This window comes from Tursiops truncatus, chromosome 8 (assembly GCF_011762595.2).
Source record: "Tursiops truncatus isolate mTurTru1 chromosome 8, mTurTru1.mat.Y, whole genome shotgun sequence".
Classification (NCBI taxonomy): Eukaryota; Metazoa; Chordata; class Mammalia; order Artiodactyla; family Delphinidae; genus Tursiops; species Tursiops truncatus.
Window position 1 is genome coordinate 20,858,200 of NC_047041.1, and position 21,599 is coordinate 20,879,798.

General features: G+C 43.3%; 1 long non-coding RNA gene across 1 annotated transcript; it reads left to right on the plus strand.

The window, feature by feature from the left end:
- Positions 1-1,677: 1,677 nt before the first annotated feature.
- Positions 1,678-19,504, plus strand: LOC141279319 (uncharacterized). The gene is made up of 3 exons (XR_012333335.1): positions 1,678-2,031; positions 16,010-17,009; positions 19,244-19,504. It is a non-coding gene; the product is annotated as an uncharacterized lncRNA (long non-coding RNA).
- Positions 19,505-21,599: the final 2,095 nt, after the last annotated feature.

Sequence of the window (21,599 nt, forward strand, 5' to 3'; positions counted from 1 at the left end):
CAGAGAAATGCAAATCAAAACTACAATGAGATATCACCTCACACCAGTCAGAATGGCCATCATCAAAAAATCTACAAACAATAAATGCTGCAGAGTGTGTGGAGAAAATGGAACCCTCTTGCACTGTTGGTGGGAATGTAAATTGATACAGCCACTATGGAGAACAGTATGGAGCTTCCTTAAAAAACAAAAAATAGAACTACCATATGACTCAGCAATCCCACTACTGGGCATATACCCTGAGAAAACCATAATTCAGAAGGACACATGTACCCCAATATTCATTGCAGCACTATTTACAATAGCCAGGAAATGGAAATAATGTAAATGTCTGATAGATGAATGGATAAAGAAGATGTGGTAGCTATATACAATGGAATATTACTCAGCGATAAAAAGGAACAAAATTGGGTCATTTGTAGACATGTGGATGGACGTGGAGTCTGTCATACAGAGTGAAATAAGCCAGAAAGAGAAAAACAAATATTGTATATTAACACATATATGTGGAATCTAGAAAAATGGTACAGATGAACCTTTTTGCAGGGCAGGAATAGAGACATAGGTGTAGAGAATGGACATGTGGACACATGGTGGGGAAGGGGAGGGTGGGACCAATTGGGAGATTAGGATTGACATATATACAGTACCATATATAAAATAGATAGCTTGAGGGAACATGCTTTATAAAAGCACAGGAAGCTGAGCTTGGTGCTCTGTGACGACGTAGATGGGTGGGATGGGTGGGGTGGGAGGGAGGTCCAAAAGGGAGGGGATATAGGTATACATATAGTTGATTCACTTTATTGTACAGCAGAAACTAACAAAACATTGTAAAGCAATCATACTCCAATAAAAAAAATAAGTAAAATAAGAGAATAAAACCATAAAAATAAAAAGTAAATAAAAAATAAAAAGAATAATAAAAAAAGAACAACAACAAAACAAAATGAAAAAAACAATAGTAATAATAATAATATTTTCCTGTGGCCTCAGCTGTCAGTGTCCTTGCCCCCACAGTGAGCCACAGCCAATCCCTGCCTTCCTAGGAAGTCCTCCAATACTTCTAGGTAGGTCTCTGGACCTGCAGTGGGCACTTGTGGCCAACTCAGACTCTGTCTGATCTGGCCTTACTCCTGCGTGTACTTGCTCTCAAAGTCCACAGTTGCCGCCAAAGTCTATAGCCTCAATTGTGGGAACACTCGTTAAATCAGATATTCCACAGATGCAGGGTTCACCAACCGTTTGCAGGGACGCAATCTGCTGCTCCTGTGGCTGCAGGGAGAGAGCCCTTCCTCTTCTTTGATCCCATTGCCCCTAGAGTTCAGCTTTGGTTTTGGCCCCGCCTCTGCGTGTGGGTCACCCTCAGGCATCTGTTCCCCGCCCTGGCAAGAGGGGCGAATTCAGTGGCTGATTAGTACTCACTTGCTCACTCAGACCAGGGAGAGGGAGGGATAAGCAGTCACAATTGGGATGTGCGGGGTGTGCCTGCGACGGCAGAAGGCGGCAGGAAGTTGCAACAGCCTGAGGTGCGCTGTGCGCTCTCCTGGCGAAGCTGGCCCCAGAAGAGCGCATGGCATGCTTCAGACTGCCGTGGGACCCTCGGCAGTGGTGGGCTGCATAGGCTCCCGGGAAGGTGTGGACAGGGGCCTGCACTTGCTCACAGGACCCGCGGTAGCAGCGATAGCCATCTTGCCCGCCTCTGGTGTCCAAGATAACAGCTGTGGCTTGCACCCGCCCCTGGACCTTGTGTAGGCGGTGCCCTGCCATTTGTGAGCGCACGGAGCAAGAAGCTCCTATGTTGGGCCCACCCCTTTCCTTGAGCACCCCGCAACAATGGTCTCTTGCCTCTCTGGCAGGCCCAGGCTTCTTCCCGGACCCCCTCCCGGTTAGCTGTGGTGCACTGGCCTCCTCAGGCTGTCTTCACACAGCCAACCCCAGTCCTCTCTCGGGGTCTGACCTCCGAAGCCCGAGCCTCAGCTCCCTGCCCCCACCCGCCCCAGAAGGTGAGCAGACAAGCGTCTCAGGCAGGTGAGTGCTGGTCGGCACCGATCGTCTTTGCGGGAATCTCTCCGCTTTGCCCTCCGCACCCCTGTGGCTGTGCTCTTCTCTGAGGCTCCGAAGCTCCCCCTACCCACCCCTGCCAGTGAGGGGGCTTCCTAGTGTGCATAAACTTTTCCTCCTTCACAGCTCCCTCGCAGAGGTGCAGGTCCCATCCCTATTCCTTTGTCTCTCTTTTTTCTTTTTTCTTTTGCCCTACCTAGTTATGTGGAGATTTTCTTGCCTTTCTGGAAGTCTGAGGCCTTCTGCCAGCGTTCAGCAGGTGTTCTGTAGAAGCTGTTCCACATGTAGATGTATTTTTGATGTATCTGTGGGAAGGAAGGTGATCTCCACGTCTTACTCCTCCACCATCCTGAAGGATTTCCCCAACCTTAGATTTTTGATTCGAGACTTTTCCTCTTTTCTAATATAGGTACTCAGGGCTATAAATTTCCCTCTCAACACTGCTCACCTGTTCCGACAAGCTTTTATATGTTGACTTTTCATTGTCATTCAGTTCAATGTATTTTAAAATTTTTCCTTAAGACAACGTCTTTGATCCTTGGATTATTTAGATGTTGTTTAGTTTCTAAGTATTTGGAGACTTACCCGTTATTTTTCTGTTACTGGTTTCTAATTTGATTATATTCTGGTTAGAGAATATGCTTTGTATGTTTTTAATTCTTTTAAATTAGTTGAGATTTGTTCTATACTCCAGGATGTGGTTTATCTTGATAAATCTTCATTGGGCCCTTGAAAATAATTTATTCTACTGTTGTTTGGGGGAATGTTCCACTAATGTTAAGTAGTGCTATTGATTAAATGTTGAGTTCTTCTATATCCTTGCTGATTTTCTGTCTAGATGTCTTATAAATTGTTGAGAGGGGATGTTGAAGTCTCCAATTATAATTGCAATTTGTCTATTTCTCCTTTCAGTTCTATCAGTTTTTGTTTTACATTTGGTACAACTCTGTTGTTGTTTTATATGGTACAACTCTGTTGTTTTATACATTTAGAACTGCGTGTCTTCTTGATAGACTGACATTTTTATCATTATATAATGTTCCTTTCTGTCTCTAGTAATTTATTTTGCCCTGATATTGCTTTATCTGGTATTAATGTAGCCACTCCTGCTTTCTTTTGATTAATGTATGCATGGTGTATTTCTTTTGATTAATGTATGCATGGTGTATCTTTTCCCATCTTTTTACTTTCAACCTGCTGTGAACCTGGTTATGGTTGATGATGTCCATATAGTTGAGTCATATTTTCTGCCAATTTCTGTCTTTTAATTGGTGTGTTTAGACTATTTATATTATTATAATTATAGATATGTTAGTTCTTGAGTCTGCTATTTAATTTTTGTTTTCCATTTGTTCTCTCTGCTTTTCATTTGTCTTCTAGTGGTTGCTTTAGGTATTGCATTATAAGTACATAACTTGTCATGATCTACCATTGTTATTTTATCAGTTCAAATGAAGTGTAGAAACCTGAACTCCCTTCATTTCTCATTATCCTCCTCCACTTATAATTGTATTAAATATTTCCTCTACATAGATTTTAGAGCCACATCTGACAGCATTGTAAATTTTACTTTAACTTTCAAACATAATTTAGAAAACTCAAAGGAGAAGGAAAGAAAGATATTGTTTTTATCCTTATTTTTGCTTACTGTGTCCTTCCTTCCTGGTGTTCCAAGGTGTTTTCTTTTGTTTCCTTTCTTTTTAGGGAATTTCCTTTAGCCTTTTTTTAGGGTAATCTGGGTTAGTTTTTCTTCATCTGTGAATGTATTGATTCTTCTCTTCATTTTTAAAGAATATGTTCACCAGATATAGAGTTCTGGATTGATGGTTTTTATTTCAGCACTAGAAAAGTGTGCTACTTCTTTCTGGCTTCTATGCTTTCTAATGAGAAATCTGCTGTCATAAAAATGTTTTTATTCTATAGGTGAGGTGTCATTTTTCTCTGGTTGCTTTCAATTTTTTTCTCTGCTTTTAGTTTTCAGAAATCTAATTATGGTGCATTTGGTGCGGATTTATTTGGATTTATCTTGTCTCATATTCACTCAGCTCCTTGAATCTGTAGGTTTATGTCTCTTTCCAAATTTGAGGAGTTTCAGCCATTATTTCTTTGAGTACTTTTATAGCCTGCTGTCTTTCTCTTCTCCTTCTGAGACTTTGATGACCTGAATGCCAGATCATTTGTTATACTACCATAATTCCCTGAGGCACTGATACATTCATTTGTTCAGTCTTTTTTTCTCTCTGTTGTTCATATTGGGTAATTTCTATTGTTCTATCTAAAAATTCACTTTTTTCCTCCCTCTATTCTTTCCATTTTACTGTTGAGCCCATCCATTGAGCTTTTTATTTTGGTTTGTATATTTTTCAGTTCTAAATTTTTCATTTGTTTCTTCTTTTTCTTCTATTTCTTTTTTGTGACTTTATAGTTCCTTGCTGAGACTTCCATTTTTTTCATTTGTTTCAAGCATGTTCATAATTGCTTGTTGAAGTATTTTTATGATGGTTCTTTTAAACTCTTTTTTTTTTTTTTTTTTTTTTTTTGTGGTACGCGGGCCTCTCACTGTTGTGGTCTCTCCCGTTGCGGAGCACAGGCTCCGGACTCACACGCTCAGTGGCCATGGCTCACGGGCCCAGCTGCTCCGTGGCATGTGGGATCTTCCCGTACCGGGGCACGAACCCGTGTCCCCTGCATCGGCAGGCGGACTCTCAACCACTGCGCCACCAGGGAAGCCTCTAAACTCTTTGAAATATAATTCTAATATCTTTGTCATTTTGGTGTTGGCATCTATTGTCTCTTTTTCCACTCGGTTTTATATCTTTCTGGTTCTCTGACTGAAACCTGTATATTTTTGATATTATTAGGCTTGGGATCTTATTTAAACTTTGTTTTAGCTGATTTCCTTTGACACTATTCCACCCACTTTGGGCGGGAGGGGAGAGGATGCTGCCTTGTTACTGCCTGATGGGAGATGAAAGTCCAGGTTCCCCACTTGGCCTCCACTGACATGCAGCGAAGGGGTTTCTCATACCTGCTGGGCAGGTATGGGAATTCCACCTCCCCATGTGGTACCCATAAATGCTTTAATGAGGGTGGTATCATTACCAGTGGGCAATGGTAAAAGTTCTGACTCACCACTTGGCCTCCACTGATGCTACTTCAGCAGGGAGGTGGTGGTAATAAGGTAGCGCATTACTGCCATATGTTGGTAGATTCACCATGTGGTCTCCACTGATACTATGAGGTGTAGAGGGGTTTGTTACTGCCTGGAGAGGATGGAAAGATAAAAACTCCTAGTTCTCTGCTTGGTTCTCTTCTCTGACACCACCCCCAAAGGAGGTTGTGGTGTCTTGTTGCAGCCTGGCAAGGGTGAAAGTCTAGATTCGTCACTCATCCTTTGCTGGCATGGGTGGAGTCAGCTTTTTTCTGATATTTGACTAGAGTAAAGCAGTTATTATCTCAAAGTTTTCTGTCTCGCTAGGCTGCCCCTTTCTTAGTCCTTTGGCTAGAGAGAGAAGGCTTTTGGGGGGCTTTTTTGGTTTGTGCTCATTAGTATTTATGGGTTACTGGCTTCTTTATATCCAAGTCTGGAATATTAAGGGAAAAAGGGACTCTGTGGAGTTCATCACCATATCCTGCTTTGGGTTCTGAGATCCCTACCTGGTCTACTTTCTTCTCTATGCATTTCAAAATCTTCTTGTTTGTTTTTGTATGTAATGTCCAGAGGCTTAGTTGTTCTCAGTGGGAGGAATAGGGAAAAGTATGTCTGATTCATCCTTCTGGAAGCAGAAGTCTATGTACCACTTTTGAAATAAAAATTGTTTTAAGAAGAATTATTTTAAGCATTGTATTTTTGGGAAAGTGTTCTTATTGCTGGTAGTTGGTAAAATATGGCTTCTGTATCTATTGAGGTTTTCTTATTCTTTTTTTTTTTTTGATCAATGAGTTGTGCATGTGTATATATGTGTGCACACAAGCTAATTCCTTAAAGATACTAGAGTCTCAAAACTTTAAAAGCTTACTATCGATTTGATTCAGCAATAAAACACATAATGCAGCAGGAAGAAGAACATGATCTCTGCCTTATAATCTATGGTATTTCCATTAAAAATCATGCACTTAGTAAAAGCCTACAGCTGTTAGTGTATTAATAGAATCAAATGGAGGGCCCAAGAATTCAGCCAAGAGGTTAATAGAGTCATGTTTTGGTAGGTGCCTTGTTCAGCAAAGAATGAGGAATATAAAAAAAATAACTTTAGTTTTTGCATGACTTTTTCTTTGCCATCTCTCTGAGGATCTGGAGTTTTAGTCTAACTATTCTAAATAGTCTTGTATGTCTGGCTTAGTTAATGTTCACGATGCTTTCTAGGAAATACATTTCATAATTTATGTGAATAATTAAATAAAGTTCTTGACACACACTCAATATTTATCATATCAAAATAAGATTTACATTCTCAGAGTATTGGACAAGGCTTTAGTCTTATGAAGTTATTATGCAATGATTTCGGAGGTATGCTTTATTTAAGAATTCCCAGTTCATGGAAGAGACAGAACAGCTGCCACATAGCCCATTATTATTATTTTTTTTGCGGTACGCGGGCCTGTCCCGTTGCGGAGCACAGGCTCCGGACGCGCAGGCTCAGCGGCCATGGCTCACGGGCCCAGCCGCTCCGCAGCATGTGGGATCTTACCGGACCGGGGCACGAACCCGTGTCCCCTGCATCGGCAGGCGGACTCTCAACCACTGTGCCACCAGGGAAGCCCCACATAGCCCATTATTAAGGGCAACTATCATTTTATTGGTATCTATTCTATGAAGGCAGCAGGTAATTTTAACTGAGATAGTAACTAATGAAACAGTTTTTTAAAAATTAAAAAAAAAATTATTTGCCTGCTCTGCGTGGCTTGTGGGATCTTAGTTCCTCAACCAGGGGTTGAACCCAGGCCCCTGGCAGTGGAAGTACAGAGTCCTAACCACTGGACTGCCAGGGAATTCCCACTAATGAAACAGCTTTAAGGCTGACAAATTTTGTACTTGCTTTGCCTGATGGCTAATCTATGATTTAAACTGAATGAATGTTTAAGATGACTAAGTGACCAATCTCTAGCAACAAAGAAATGAAAACCCAATGTCAGTGTAAGATTGGAGAAATGGAGAGGTTAGATGTAGTGAGTTGATTCTGAGCAGATCATCCTTAGGGCTTGATTTAAAACTCTTCGTTAAACCTTAATTGTAAATCTTCATGTCATGTTGTCTCAGTGTTTTAATTTTTCTCTAAAGTAATTTACTGTTAGTATTTTGATTGGTTGGATTTAAAGCTAAATCCTCAGCCATATCTGAACATATTTTAATTAGGACAAAGACCTGCAGGTCTAAAAATTTGACTATGAGATGGTCACTGAATTAAATGATTAGCTATTATTCATTATCCATCCATATAATGTTTAAGTTACAGTTTTAATTCTTAACTTGTCTGCTTTCCTTGCATTGCTTGGGAGACTCAATAACAGTTTATATATAAAAAAAAAACCCTTCTGCTATCTTGAAACACAGTAAGAAATTTATCCATGTGAGAAACAGCTTGAATTGCAGACTTTGGATTGTAATCTGAGGTTTGGAGTTTGTATTAAAAAATTTTTTTTGGCTTACACTGAATTCATGTGATGGTTGTATCTCTCCTACTTAATATTCAAATCTACCCTGAAGCTTCAGTTTTAGGTAACTGCTTATCCCTTTGAAATTTTCCAATCAGGGCCTCCAAAGTGAATTTTACATATGCCACATGGCCTATATTTTATGTATTCTCATTCCAGATCACCAAATATTTTGTAACTATATCCATCTCCTTTTGTGTGGCTTGGTAACAAACAATTTTAGATAAGTTAGCCTGATAAATGATGATATATACAAATTTTACATTTTTATAAAGAGGTTCAGTCAATATCTTTAAATGAATATTATAATAATATATGTGGTCTAATCTTTTAGTCACAGTGAAAATGTCAGCATGTTTTTCTTTTGTGTCAGGAAGTAGCCCTTTATGTTATGTATCTACCCCAAATTATAATATACATTTATGTGATTTATATATGAATGTTCTCTTATCAGCTTCATTGGATGTTATACTGATATATTTAACACCTTTTAATAATGCAGACTTGAAATGAGGCCACCATTTTCTTTCTAGATCTAAAAATAAAACAGAAAAAGAAACATGCAGTTATTTCTATAAAAAGACAATCCACAGAATGAGGAAAAATAGTCGCAGAATAAAGAATTCCTGCAAATCAATTAAAAATAGGCAATCCAATGACAAATTGGCAAAAGGCTTGAATAGGCATCTCTCTCGAGAGGACAGTCAAATGCTGTATAAATATATGAAAGATGTTTGGTTCCATTGGCCATTAGGAAAATACAAATTAAAACCACACACCCAGAAGTATGGGTAAAATAAAAAAGATGGAAAATGCTAGTTCTGATAAAGATGGAGAACCAACAGAACTCTGTTCCACGGCTGGTGGGACTCTGGTTGATAGCAGATACTAACATTGAGCATATCCATACCCTCAGACCCAGAAGTTCTAGTCCTAAGTAAATACCTGACTAGGTATAGTCATCGAAAGGTGCACAACTATTTGTAAAAACCCTAAGCTGGAAAATACCCACCTGTGCGTCAGTATAGAGTGAATAAATTGTGATATATCTGTACAATGGAATACTTTACAACAAAGAGAATCAACAAGCTACAACTACCTGCAACAATATGGATAAATCTCACAAATTTGAGCAATAAAGTAACTCATAGTTTATGATTCTATTGATATAAAATTCACGAATAAGCAAAAACAATTTATGATGTTTGGTATCAGGATAGTGGCCACTCTCAGGTGACTGGGAGGGGAGACATGGGGTGCTTCTGGGGAGCTGGTAACATTCTATTTCTTGGTCTGGTTGCTTACCTGGGAACGTTCATTTGGCTAGTTCAAGAGGTATACATTTATGATATGTGCACTTTAAAAAGTTGTATTATACTTTAATAAAGTTTTAAAAGTAGTTTTCACCCCAGACTCTGGTGATAACTTTAAAGTGGACGGGGGCCCAAGGCTGGAGTCAGTGCTCGGTTACGTCTCTAGGGTGCTTGTTTCTGATCTTAATCTCAAGATGTTTAGATCACTGCTCTGCATAAGGAAAATGAGGATGCTTGGGGTTTTCTCTTTGCTAATTATACATTACAAAATATTAATTCTGATCACTTGGAACCAAAATATTTGTTGGTTTTTAAGAGTATAACAACATTTTAAGTGCTTAAGATTGAAAACAACCTTTTATAAAACAGCAGTAGGTATCATTACTGTACAGTGGGAGAAACCCTGAATGAGAAGGCAGTGGACCTAGTTGCTGTTTGTCTTTTCCTAGCTGGGTGAACTGGGGCAAGTCTGAGTCTCAGTTCCTGCTCTCTAAGATTAATGCCTGACCTGCCTGAAGGCAGAGGGATTAACTCTAAGATCCACCATCTGTTGGTAAAGTTTTTAATAAGTGACTGATGATGTTACCTGTTCATACCACCATTAGTTTCCCATTCTTTGTTCTTTTGACATGCTCAATGATAAATATGGCCCTAAACATACAATAAAAAGTTCCAAAGTATATAGCAGAGTACAGTCTCAATGCTGTAATCTTACCTTATCTTCATCCCCAAGCTGATCTCTTGGTTTTCTTGGGATTTTTTGCTCTGCAGCGAGAATGCTTTTCAGGAAGTGTTCCATGTTGGTAAAAAGGAGAAGATCTTTGTTTTTCCTAATATACTGTAGAGGGTATGGAAGAGAAATGATAATATACTTAATATCTTGGCTCTCATTTCTTTTAAGTACTCTTGAATCTTCTTAACCAGTACCTGAGTGTACTCTATACAGTTCTGCTATTAAAATAAAATGAGACCTCTCCATAGATGGTGGTTGGCAGAGTACTAACATCCCAGCTCCACAACTATCTCTGTCTTGGAAAAGTTGGTTTTTTTTTTGTTTTTTTTTGCGGTACGCGGGCCTCTCACTGTTGTGGCCTCTCCCGTTGCAGAGCACAGGCTCCGGACGCGCAGGCTCAGCGGCCATGGCTCACGGGCCCAGCCGCTCCACGGCATGCGGGATCCTCCCGGACCGGGGCACGAACCCGTGTCCCCTGCATTGGCAGGCGGACTCTCAACCACTGCGCCACCAGGGAAGCCCAGGAAAATTTGTTTTTAATACTTCTAAGCCTCAGAAGATTTCTCATCTATAAGTTAGGAATAAAAGTAACATCTACCCTGTAAGGGCATGGGGAAGATTAAATGAGATAATGCATGTAAAACTCCCAGCAGAACATCTGACGTGTGGCAAGTGTGTAATGTTTGCTATTATCTGCCTCCTAGTTAGCTCTGGTAGATTGAAATGTTTTACTACATAGCATCAGGGTTCATATAAATCTATTCAATAGCATAGTAAATATATTGAAAGCCTGTTCTTAGAGTGGCACATGGGCTATAGCAGAAAAAGCAAAGAAAACAACTCTACCCTCATGGAGCTGACATCCTAGCACGGGAAGAAAATCAATAACCAAATGTAAGTAAATTATGTAGTATATTAGGACATGATATAGGATAAAGAAAAGTAGAGCAGAGTAAGGAAAAGCTGATGAACAGGTAAAGAGGGTTGCAGATTAAGACAGGGTTGCCACGGTAGTCATTAAGAAGGCGACACTTGAACAAATTCATGAAGGAGGCAAGGGAGTCAGGCCTAGACCAGGGTCTCTCAACCTCAGCACTAGTGACACTTGGGGATAGATGATTGTTTTGTTGTGGGGCTGTCCAGTGCACTGTAGGATGTTTAGAAGCATCCTTGGCCTCTACCCACTAGCTAACAGTAGCACACACCTCCTCTGAGTCAGACAATCAAAAGTGTCTCCAGACATTGCCAAATGTCCAGCCAGGGATAAAATTGCTCCTGGTTGGGAGATACTGCCTTGGAGGAAGGAACATTGCAGGCAGAGGGAACCCTTAAGAAGGGAGTGTCCCTGGTGTGTCTGAAGAACTGCAAGGAGGGAAGTGTGGTTGGAGTTGAATGAATGAGGGGAAGAGTAGTAGGTGAGGGGGTGAGACACAAGGGGGACTTGGCTTCTTTGGCTTTTACCCTAGTGAAATGGGGACCACAGCAGGACTTTGAGCAGTCCCAACTTTCAATTTCAAAGGATGACTATGGGACTATGCTGAGAACAGACTGAAGAGAGGCAAGGTTGGACTCAGGGAGATCGGTTAGTGAGTCTGATGGCAGCCCAGGCAAGAGATGCCTTGCACCAGGCTGGTAGCAGCACAGGTGATGAGAAGTGGTTAGATTATGGATATACTTGAAGGAGGAGTTTGTGAAGGAAGAGTTTCTGAAAAATATCCTGATGGATTTGTTGGGGGTGTATGTAACAGAGAGACAGGTTTGGCCTGAAGAGAAGACTTTGGCCTGAAAAATCAAAAGAACACAGTTGCCATCAACAGAGATGGGGAAGGTTTCAAGTGGAGCAGGTTTGGAAAGAAGATTGTTTTGGGGCATGTTGAGTTTGAGATACTGACTAGGTATCCCAGTGGAGATGGTTAGTAAGCTGCTGGATATATGAGTTGAGTTAGAGAGTTGGGTCAGGGCTGGAGATGAAATTTGAGAGTTGTTGACATATAGGTGGGATTTAAAGCTAGATCACTAGAGGAGATCCCTGAGGGGAGTGAATATAGAAGGGACGAGGACAGGACTGAATCCTGTCCCTCCAACATTAAGAGGCCAGGGAGAAGAGGAGCGACCAGCAAAGGAGAGTGACAAGGAACAGTCATCGAGGCAGGAGGAAAACCAGAGGAGGCTGGTGTCCTGGGAGCCAAGTAAAGAAGGTAGATGGAGGAGGAGAAAGTAATCATATTGTCAAATGCTGCTGTTAGGTGAGGATAGAGAATTGACCAACATCACCATCACCTCCAACAACCACAAATAAATCTGACTTAGTAACTAATGGAGGTTTGATTACAGGGAGATGTATATGGAATATTTCCTTAGGCGTCAGGTGATCTAGAATCTAGTCTCAGATCCACCACTACAAATAGCTGTATGGTTGAGGGCAAATTGCTTAATTTCCCCTTAAATACAAAATGTGAGTAAAAATATGTATGGTACCTATTTGCAGGATTGCTGCATGGCTCAAATGAGACATACATGTGTGTATATATATATATATATATATATATATATATATATGCCTTGAAATTTATGAATTCTTACATACATAATGAAAAAAAGAATATGTTCTTATTTATAACTCAAGAATGAATTGACCTTTAGTGGAAGACGGTCTTTTAGTGGAAGTTCATAGATTTAAATTTTATATTTTAATAGTTAAAAAGCTGAGATAGGGCTTCCCTGGTGGCGCAGTGTTTGGGAGTCCACCTGCCTATGCAGGGGCACAGGTTTGTGCCCCAGTCTGGGAGGATCCCACATGCCACGGAGCGGCTGGGCCCGTGAGCCATGGCTGCTGAGCCTGTGCGTCCGGAGCCTGTGCTCCGCAACAGGAGAGGTCACAACAGTGAGAGGCCCGCGTACCGCAAAAAAAAAAAAAAAAAAAAGCTGAGATAATATCCTTAGAAAAGTGCTTAATAAGTATTAAGAATACCATTGTCGGGGCTTCCCAGGTGGCGCAGTGGTTGAGAACCTGCCTGCTAATGCAGGGGACGCGGGTTCGAGCCCTGGTCCGGGAGGATCCCACATGCTGTGGAGCAACTAGGCCCATGAGCCACAACTACTGAGCCTGCGCGTCTGGAGCCTATGCTCCACAACAAGAGAGGCCACGAAAGTGAGAGGCTCGTGCACCGCGATGAAGAGTGGCCCCGCTTGCCACAACTAGAGAAAGCCCACGCACAGAAACGAAGACCCAACACAGCAAAAATAAATAAATTAATTAATAAACTCCTACCCCCAACATCTTCTTAAAAAAAAAAAGAATACCATTGTCAAGCTTGCACAGAAAACAGCACACAGTAAGCCTGGGTAAATAGGCTACCACTTGGGCATCTGAATTTAATCTCTAAGTCACAGTGAGTTTTATAGATGGAATTCTGCTTACTTATTGATAATATGTTAGTGGGACATGAATTAACTGTGGAGCCGTGTTTGCAATCCCCACGAGCCAGGTCCCCACTGTCTGCCCTGCAGAATATGGGATTTAAAAAATATTGTCATATGTGGTTTGAGAAGCAGCCTGAATGTCAAGGCAATGTACCACCTAGGGAGGCCAGAAATATCTGAATAGGTCATACACTGAGGCATTTACTCTGTGAAGGAGTCAATTTTAAAACCATGTGCTACACAAGTTAAAGCCAGTTACCTCCTCTGATGACTCTGGCTCCAAGTGAGACTCATGTTTCCTTTCAATGAGTTTAGAGAGAAGATCTCTTCCTCTTTCAGACATGGGCTGCTCTCCCAGCAGAATAGCGCTTATGCTTTGGCCAAGCTTACTGTCCTGGGAAACTGCTGACATTCGCAGAGTGATAGAGAATGCTTCCCTGAAATAGGCCTTCAACCCCTGGTCAAGGAAAAGGTGAGGTGGGCATATCAGTTCAGCTTCCAGGCAACTGCTATTAAAGCTGTAAAGTAATAGTTGAAAGGAAAATGGGGCTTGAGATTTATCATCTTTACTTGCCCCCACCACGGGTTACTGTTATCATTTGTAATTCTGCTGAGGCTCCAAGTGTTGACAACGAAACATCCACAGAAAGCTGTGATGCTGTTCTCATAGGAAGACCACTTCTCTCCAGAATTCTTAGAGTGGTGCATGCATTCTATCATATGCTGCCACAGGAAACTTGATTGGGAAAGGCAGTAGGAACCAAAGGCCGCCAGTGGGACTTAAGTAGATTTGAAATGTTGCAAAGCTCATAGCACTTACTGTCCTGGGGAATGGGGCGTGAGTCACAGAAAAGGAGAAGCAAAACGCCTGTGCATGCTATAAATACCTTGTAAAATGACCTCAGGAAGGTGGGGTTGGAGTCCTGTTGGAGGTCATCGACGGCGATGTGGGCCAGGCAGTGGATCAACAGCAGAACGAAACTTCCCACTGATGCCAAACACTCTCTCCTAACAAACAGTGTGTTTTCAGCACTCTGAGTGGAGAAAATACCCAAACACAGAGAGGTCAACCTTGGGGAACATTTCTACCGCCTCTTTTCTTTTTCTAGTTTTATATGATCTAAAACAACTTTGGGAATCATAAAGTCATGCACTCCCTGGGCTTAATGAAAATTTACTGAAGGGAAGATTCAAAGGTCAAGGGAAAAATTATCGTTTTAGCTCAACTCTCTGAATAAATCATTTTCCCAATAAATCTGTCTCCCAATTTTTTTGCTACCCCTAGCTTACAGAAAACAAACTTGGAAATTCAGAGAAAAATTATTCATATATCTCTGGTTTTTTTTTTGTTTTTTTTTTTTTGCGGTACACGGGCCTCTCACTGTCGTGGCCTCTCCCGTTGCGGAGCACAGGCTCCGGACGTGCAGGCTCAGCGGCCATGGCTCACGGGCCCAGCCACTCCGCGGCATGTGGGATCTTCCCGGACCAGGGCACGAACCCATGTCCCCTGCATTGGCAGGTGGACTCTCAACCACTGCACCACCAGGGAAGCCCCATATATCTCTGTTTTTTTATCAATGTCCTCCAATTACTGTTTCTTTACTCAGTGGTTCTCAAACTTTAGTGTGAATAAGAATCACCTAGGAGTGATTGTATTTTGGGGGCCCATCCCAGAATTTCTGGTTCTGTGGGCTCACCATTTCCATTTTTACCAAACTCCCCAGGTGGTTGATGCAGGAGATCCGAGGACCAGAGTTTGAGAAGCATTGCCTTCTCAGGGCTCTCAGGCTTTCTTTGTCTTTTGTGCCATTATTGTAATCAGGTTCTCAAATCTCCTGTCTTGCCTAATTGGTTTGAAATAACTCCTTGTTCATTCTCTTCAGAGGCAATAGGTTGGCATGGAAAAGCCTTAGATGATTTGGAATCAGACTGTCTGAGGTCAATTTCTGGAATTAGCTGTGGATGGCAGCACAGACTAGTGATTTAAAAAGTTTGATGTCAAATACACCCAGACTTGAGTTTCAACTCTTGCCACACTGTGATCTCCGGCAAGTTACTTGGCCTCCCTGGGTCTCAATTTCCTAATTCATAAAATGGAAACGACACCCCCTACCTTGGGGTTAGGGTGCTGTAAGTTATAAATGAGATAATGCATGTAAGGCATATGGCCAAGTGCCTGGCACATAGCACTCAATGAATCCTGAGTTTGTTTCCCCATCATTAAGAAAGGATTAAATTCTTGCTTACTTCATAGATTGCCCTGAGGATCAAGTAAATTAATGCCTGGAGAATATGATATATGAGTAATTTTTGGTTTTATTAAATCCCCTAACAACCTACTAGTCAAGTATAAGCCATTTACTAGTCCTCTAACATTGGTTAGCAGTTCCCCTCTCACAATCATTGTTTACTCTCATAGTGTTTAAGGTCGATATATACCAGCTGAGAGTTCCACCAAGGCACTGCCAGTCTACATATTTGAGGAACTACCAGGACAGGAACAATTTAGATCCCTCTCTGTAGAAAGATGCTGAATGTGCAGGATTTCCTGAGCTGGGACCATGACTCTTACGGGAAACACCAGTCTGGAACCACCCGCTTTGATAGGACAGAGATTCATTAATGGGCACAAAGCCATTATGATTCTCTGGGCACAAGCCAGGACATAGTCATTTCACTAATTAGAGAAAGCTCTTACATGGGGACATTTATTATGCCTTACCTAAATGACATTACCTAGAGGGAATAAAATATGTGAGGACTTGAGAGAGAAAAATGTTCTATTACATCTGTTCTTTTTGCTTCTGTCTCTCTTTACTAGACCCTAGAATTCTACAAACTCCGCATCTGAGACTGGGAATTTGAAGCACCTGATAGAAGAAGGAACCTTGGAAGGCATTGTCTGAGGCTTCCATGGCAGGAAGACAAGAAGCAATCTGCAGGGTGATTTCTGGAGCCTGAAAAGAATAAAAAACAAACAAAAACAAAACCCACCCTTTTGCTAAAAAATTCTCATGTAGCTCAGTTATGTAGCACCAACCAAGAAAGGGAAGTCAATGCATTGAGACATCAATTTAAATTGTAACAGGATAAGTGGATTCAGTATAGACTACAGGAAAGTGGAAGGAGTATTTAACTCAGTGTTTGAAATTTATGCTAACTACAAGCATTGATTTACTACTTTTCTAAACAGAGGTAAAGTGGCAGTCAGGCATGAGGGCTCTCAGGCCATGGTGCCTGGATTCTAACCTGGCTCTCCCCTTTTGGTTGTGTGCTCTTGGATAAGTTTACTCAACCATTCTGTATCTCCCCCGCCCCCCCCCCAACCAGTTTTAAAATGAGAAAAAAATAACATCAGTGCCATAGGGTTTTTGTGAAGATTACATGAGTTGATTCATGCAAACTAATAGAACATTTTCTGTCATGTACAAAGTACCTAATTCATTCTACGTATTATTCTATCATTTGAGATATTAGACTTTTGATTGGTAAAATGACTCCTATCATTCTCCTGCAAGGGGAGACTTAGAAAGTTCCCTGTTCTGAGTGCGTCATTCTAAGGAATATCCACACCTCAAAGCCTCCTTCCTGGTGACCCTGACCTTCTTGGCTCCAGGGATGACTGCTCCACAGAGCGACCAGAACCAGACTCACATGAAGCTGTGGGATAAGGAGATGCAGGATGGAAAGGCCATGCTGGTAAACCACAAACTCCCTGGCAGAGAGGTCTGCGGATTGCACAGCTCTTCCTTCTGCGTTATCTGAGGTTTTGGGAGATCCTGCAAAGAGGTTTTGGGGGCTGCAGAGATCAAGAGAAAACAGTAAGATTTCACTGACTTTTGTATACAGTAATGATATATTAATGTAAAGAACAACAACACCACCACCACAATTCAGCTTAGGAAAAGGTGTATTTGTATCCAGCCATCCATCCTCCAGTGCTGTATATACACTGTGGATCAGGCTGTCCTGCCAGTTGTCATGGAAAAGCAATTGACTTCCAGTCATTAGGAACAGAGGTTCCAGAACAACAGAATGAGGGTCCAGAAAAGATGGCGACAGGCTTTCTTCTATTTCATAGGGTTGTTTGGAGCATTAAATGTAATGTACTCAGAACAGGAACTGACACACAGTAAACACTCAGGAAATTCTCAGGAAAGAATGCTGAGCTAGCAGTCAGAGGACCTGGGTTCTGGTCCAGGTTCTGTAAGACCCTGGGAAAGTCACTTAACGACTTTGACTATCAGTTCTCTCATCTATAAAAAAAATTCTACTGTCTTACAGAATCAGAATTTGGGTTACCAGTTATAAACAAGACAATGTATACAAAATTGCTTTCAACATTATAAAGTCAAATATAAGACAATGAAAATTGAAGTAGTGGTGGGAACTCTCAAAGGAGGGCCCACCTCTCTGCCCATATTCTTCTTAGTTTACCCCAAGGGGAGACAGAATTAATATTGAGAATGGTCAAACGTTTTCTGTAAAGGGTCAAAAAGTAAATATTTTAGGTTTTCCAGCCAAGAGACAAAATTGGGGTTCAGATTGAGTGTTCCCTATCATCAGGGTAGAAGTGTGGCTTTATTCCTTTACAAAGGCTTCCCTTGCTTCTCTGATACAGTGATCTACCCTCCTGGGAACTCAGCAGAATATGTTGCCTGCATCTCCCTTTCCGCACTGCCTTTACAGTATTGGATAATTTTTCATATGGGGAAGCAGGTTAAGAGCACAGGCTCTAGGGTGAGACTCTCTGGGACTGAATTCCACCTGAACTTCTCAATAGCAATACAATTTTTCACTGCTTGCTTGACCTATTCAGAAGCTTCAGTTTCCTTATCTATAAAATGACTAATACTACTTACTTGGCTGCATTGTCATAAAGATTTAATGAGCTAACATAACCAAAGATTTAGAATAGCACATGATATATTGTAAAGCACTCCATAGAAATGTTATTCTTCTTTTGACATTTTTTCCTAATCATTTAAAAATGTAAAACCATTCTAAGCTTGTGGGCCATACAAAGATAGATGGCAAGTTGGAGTTGGCCTGTGGGCAATAGTTGGCTGACCCCTAGTCAAATTCAAAGATGTTTTTGGAACTGTGCTTACTAGTGGCCTGCATCATGGTCCCCTGAAAGGCCTACATTCATTTCCTGTTCATCTTCTCCCACTTGGGAGGTAGGTGAGTTGAAACAGACCCGAGTCTTCAGTTCAAGCCAGCCACTTTCTCTTTCCAATTTCAAGGAGGTGGTTTTGGTAAAGTGATTTGGAGTCTCTTTCTGGGGCAAGGTCGTCTTTCTCTGTCTCCTCTGTCTATCTCCCTGTGTATCCCACTTTTCCATTAACTCCTCGTAACATGTGGATGGGGTAGAATCCCAAGATTTAGATTCAGTGTTCAGTGGGGGGATAGAGGGCCTTTAGGAATTCCCTTTGGGGGAACTGGCCAAGTTATTATTACAGTGGGACTTTGATTTCTACGTGTTATTCCTCATGTGGAAAAATCCCTTGGGAATCTTAGGATATGGGTGGGGAGAAAGGGATGATTGGCAAGGCAGGGTTCTGATACTCCTAGACCTAGGGGTTACACCATTGAATACCTTCAGTGCTCCGTGATAATTCTAAACAGGGGCTCCCAGGGGAAGGAGATTACCTCGTCTGTGATGCACCTGTCCTTGCAGTTCAGCTCCGTCCTTGTGAGCTTGGGACCTGATATCTAGTTTTCTCAGGGTGGAGAAGAGTGGTGAGGTCCATGTGACATCAACTTTATCTGCAGCTGAACAGAGGAGAAGAGAGTAGCTGTGGAGAATAAGGGCACAGGACTGTGGCCAAAGACAAAAAGAGCTAGACGTAGCAACAGGTGTGGTATGTGGCTTCTACAATGGCCCCCGTGATCCCCCATGTGTATCCATGCCCTTGTGTAATTCCCTCCGCTTGAGTGTGGGTTGGATCTACTGATTTGCTTCTAATGAATGGAATATGGCAAAAGTGGTGAGATGAGGATACAAAAAAACCTGTAGTTTCCTTTTTTTGGCCCTCTCTCACTTGCTCTGAAGGAACAGTTACTGTGTTGTGAGTTGCCCTGTGAAGTCCATGTGGCAAGGAATTGATGTTTCTGGACAAAAGCCAGTGAGGACTTGAGGTCTGCCAATAGCCACAAGAGTGAACTTGGACTCTGCAGTCAAACCTTGAGATGACGGCAGCCCTGGCCTGATGATACCTTATTGTAGCCTGTATGACACCCTGAGCCAGAGGCTCCCAGCTAAGCTGCACCCAGATTCTTGACCCACAGAAACTGTGAGATAATAAATGTTTGTTGCTTTAAGCTACAAAATTTTGGAATAGTTTGTTACACGGCAGTGTATAACTGATACGTTGGGTTTCTTTTTCTTTTTTTTTTTTGCGGTACGTGGGCCTCTCACTGTTGTGGCCTCTCCTGTTGTGGAGCAACAGGCTCCGGACGCACAGGCTCAGAGGCCATGGCTCATGGGCGCAGCCGCTCCATGGCATGTGGGCTCTTCCCAGACCGGGGCATGAACCCGTGTCCCCTGCATCGGCAGGCGGACTCTCAACCACTGCGCCACCAGGGAAGCCCACGTTGGGTTTCTTTATGTTCTTCCTAAAGAAGCTACCATGGCCACACTCTTATGGAGCTTGAAGCTCTGATTATAGTCTTAGAACTTATCAAAACATGATCAGCATTAGCAGCAGAAGGGAACATTGGACCCGTGACCAGCCTTACCTGTTCCCGGCCCCCCATCCTCCAATCCTAAGCCATGGCCTTGAGCTCCCACTAGCGCTGCAGTGAGGCTCTTCAGGAAGGGGATCAACAGCGGGCAGGCAGCAGCCTGGTCCCTGGGAGAAGTGACGATTGTTCCGTAAAATCTGTCTCCAGGGTAATCCTCCAAACACACAGGGGTTCCTGAGGCAACAATCTAGGATGAAATAGTCAGAACCTAGTCCTGTGCTTGGTTCCTACATGTCCCATGTGGCTGCTTTGGGAGCTTCTCTTTGAAGCCCCCAACAGAAGTTGGCATACAGATCCCCTTGGCCAAGTCCGGAGGTCAGTACCTGGGTGTGCAGGAGTTGGAGGCGGCTCAGCTCCCGTTGGTACTGTAACCGACCGAGGGCCCTATCCAGGAAGATCTGTCTCGCTCTCACCGCCTCCTGAAGCTCATTGGAGAGATGCCGAATCACCTAGAACACAGACAATGAAATGCCCCAAGTAGAATGGAGATTCTTTCTCTTTCTTCCTGCTCCCCTCCCAGACTACCAGCTGCTCCTTGAGTCCAGCCATCCTTGAATTGTCCTGAAGAGCCACATCTGATGACATGGGCACATGTGCTATCTCACACGGGTCCCCTTGTCAGCCTCCGAGCCTCACCTTCCTGGGATGGTCCCAGACCTGGGGGCTCTGATTCCTCCTCTGCTGTAGCCACATCTCCTCCTCCTGGCCCCTCAGCCGGCCAGCTGCTTGCTTGAGCTTTCCTGCCGCCTGTCCTAAACTCTGCAGGACTTTCTGCAGGCCCAGAGTCACCTGCGCCTCCTGTATCCACTCCTCCCGGTCTGCTGCAAGGGGCAGAGAAAAGGACCACATGGCAGTGCCACCTCTGGGGTTAGGGAGGAGAAGGAAAGACACAGTGGTTTATTGGAGCCAGGGGAACATGCCAGGTCAGAGCCAGGGCCCGGCTGGAAACCTGGGAGGTAGAGGAGCACGTGGAGAGGGCAGGAGGACCGCCGCTGGGCACCTGGGATTGGTGGCACCACTCCCAGGAGGTTTCTGCTCTGGGAATCTGGGCCCGGGGGATGCTGCTTCCCCACCTTGAGAGAGCAGGACCCGCTCTGGGCCGCTGTGGCTGCTCAGGGCTCCGGCTCTCCTCTCCGTCTCCCGCAGGCAGCAGGACTCCAGGGCCACGCAGGCCTCCTCAGCAGCCCTCAGCTATGGGGCGGGACGGGGGGCACTGAGGGATGCGTCGTGGAGGGGAAGGCAGGAGCTCGGGCAGGGGCCAGCTCCTCCCCCCTCCCCCCCACCTCCATCCTGCGGAGACACTTAGTTTGGGCTTGGGGCTGGGAAATCCTGGGATTTTTCTGCCCTGAGATGGGCTCCATTCCTGTGGCTGGGGAGAGAAAAGGGCTCCCCACTTCCAAGAGGAGCCTGTGCAGTCTGGGCAGATGGGTGGGTGAGGCCATGAGGCGGGGCCTCTGGGCCTCACCTGCTGCCCCACATCTTCGCCTGGAGTGGAGAGCAGCTGCTGGCTCAGGGCGCTCAGGTGTTCCACCAGCCGGGCCTCTTCGTGTCCCTGGTGGTGCCAGTACTGCTCCCGGGCTCTCAGCTCTTTCTCCAGGGTGTCCAGCTGCAATGTCCAGCTTGTTTAGGGCCCACACACTTTTTCTCCTCACTGCCTGGGGTCT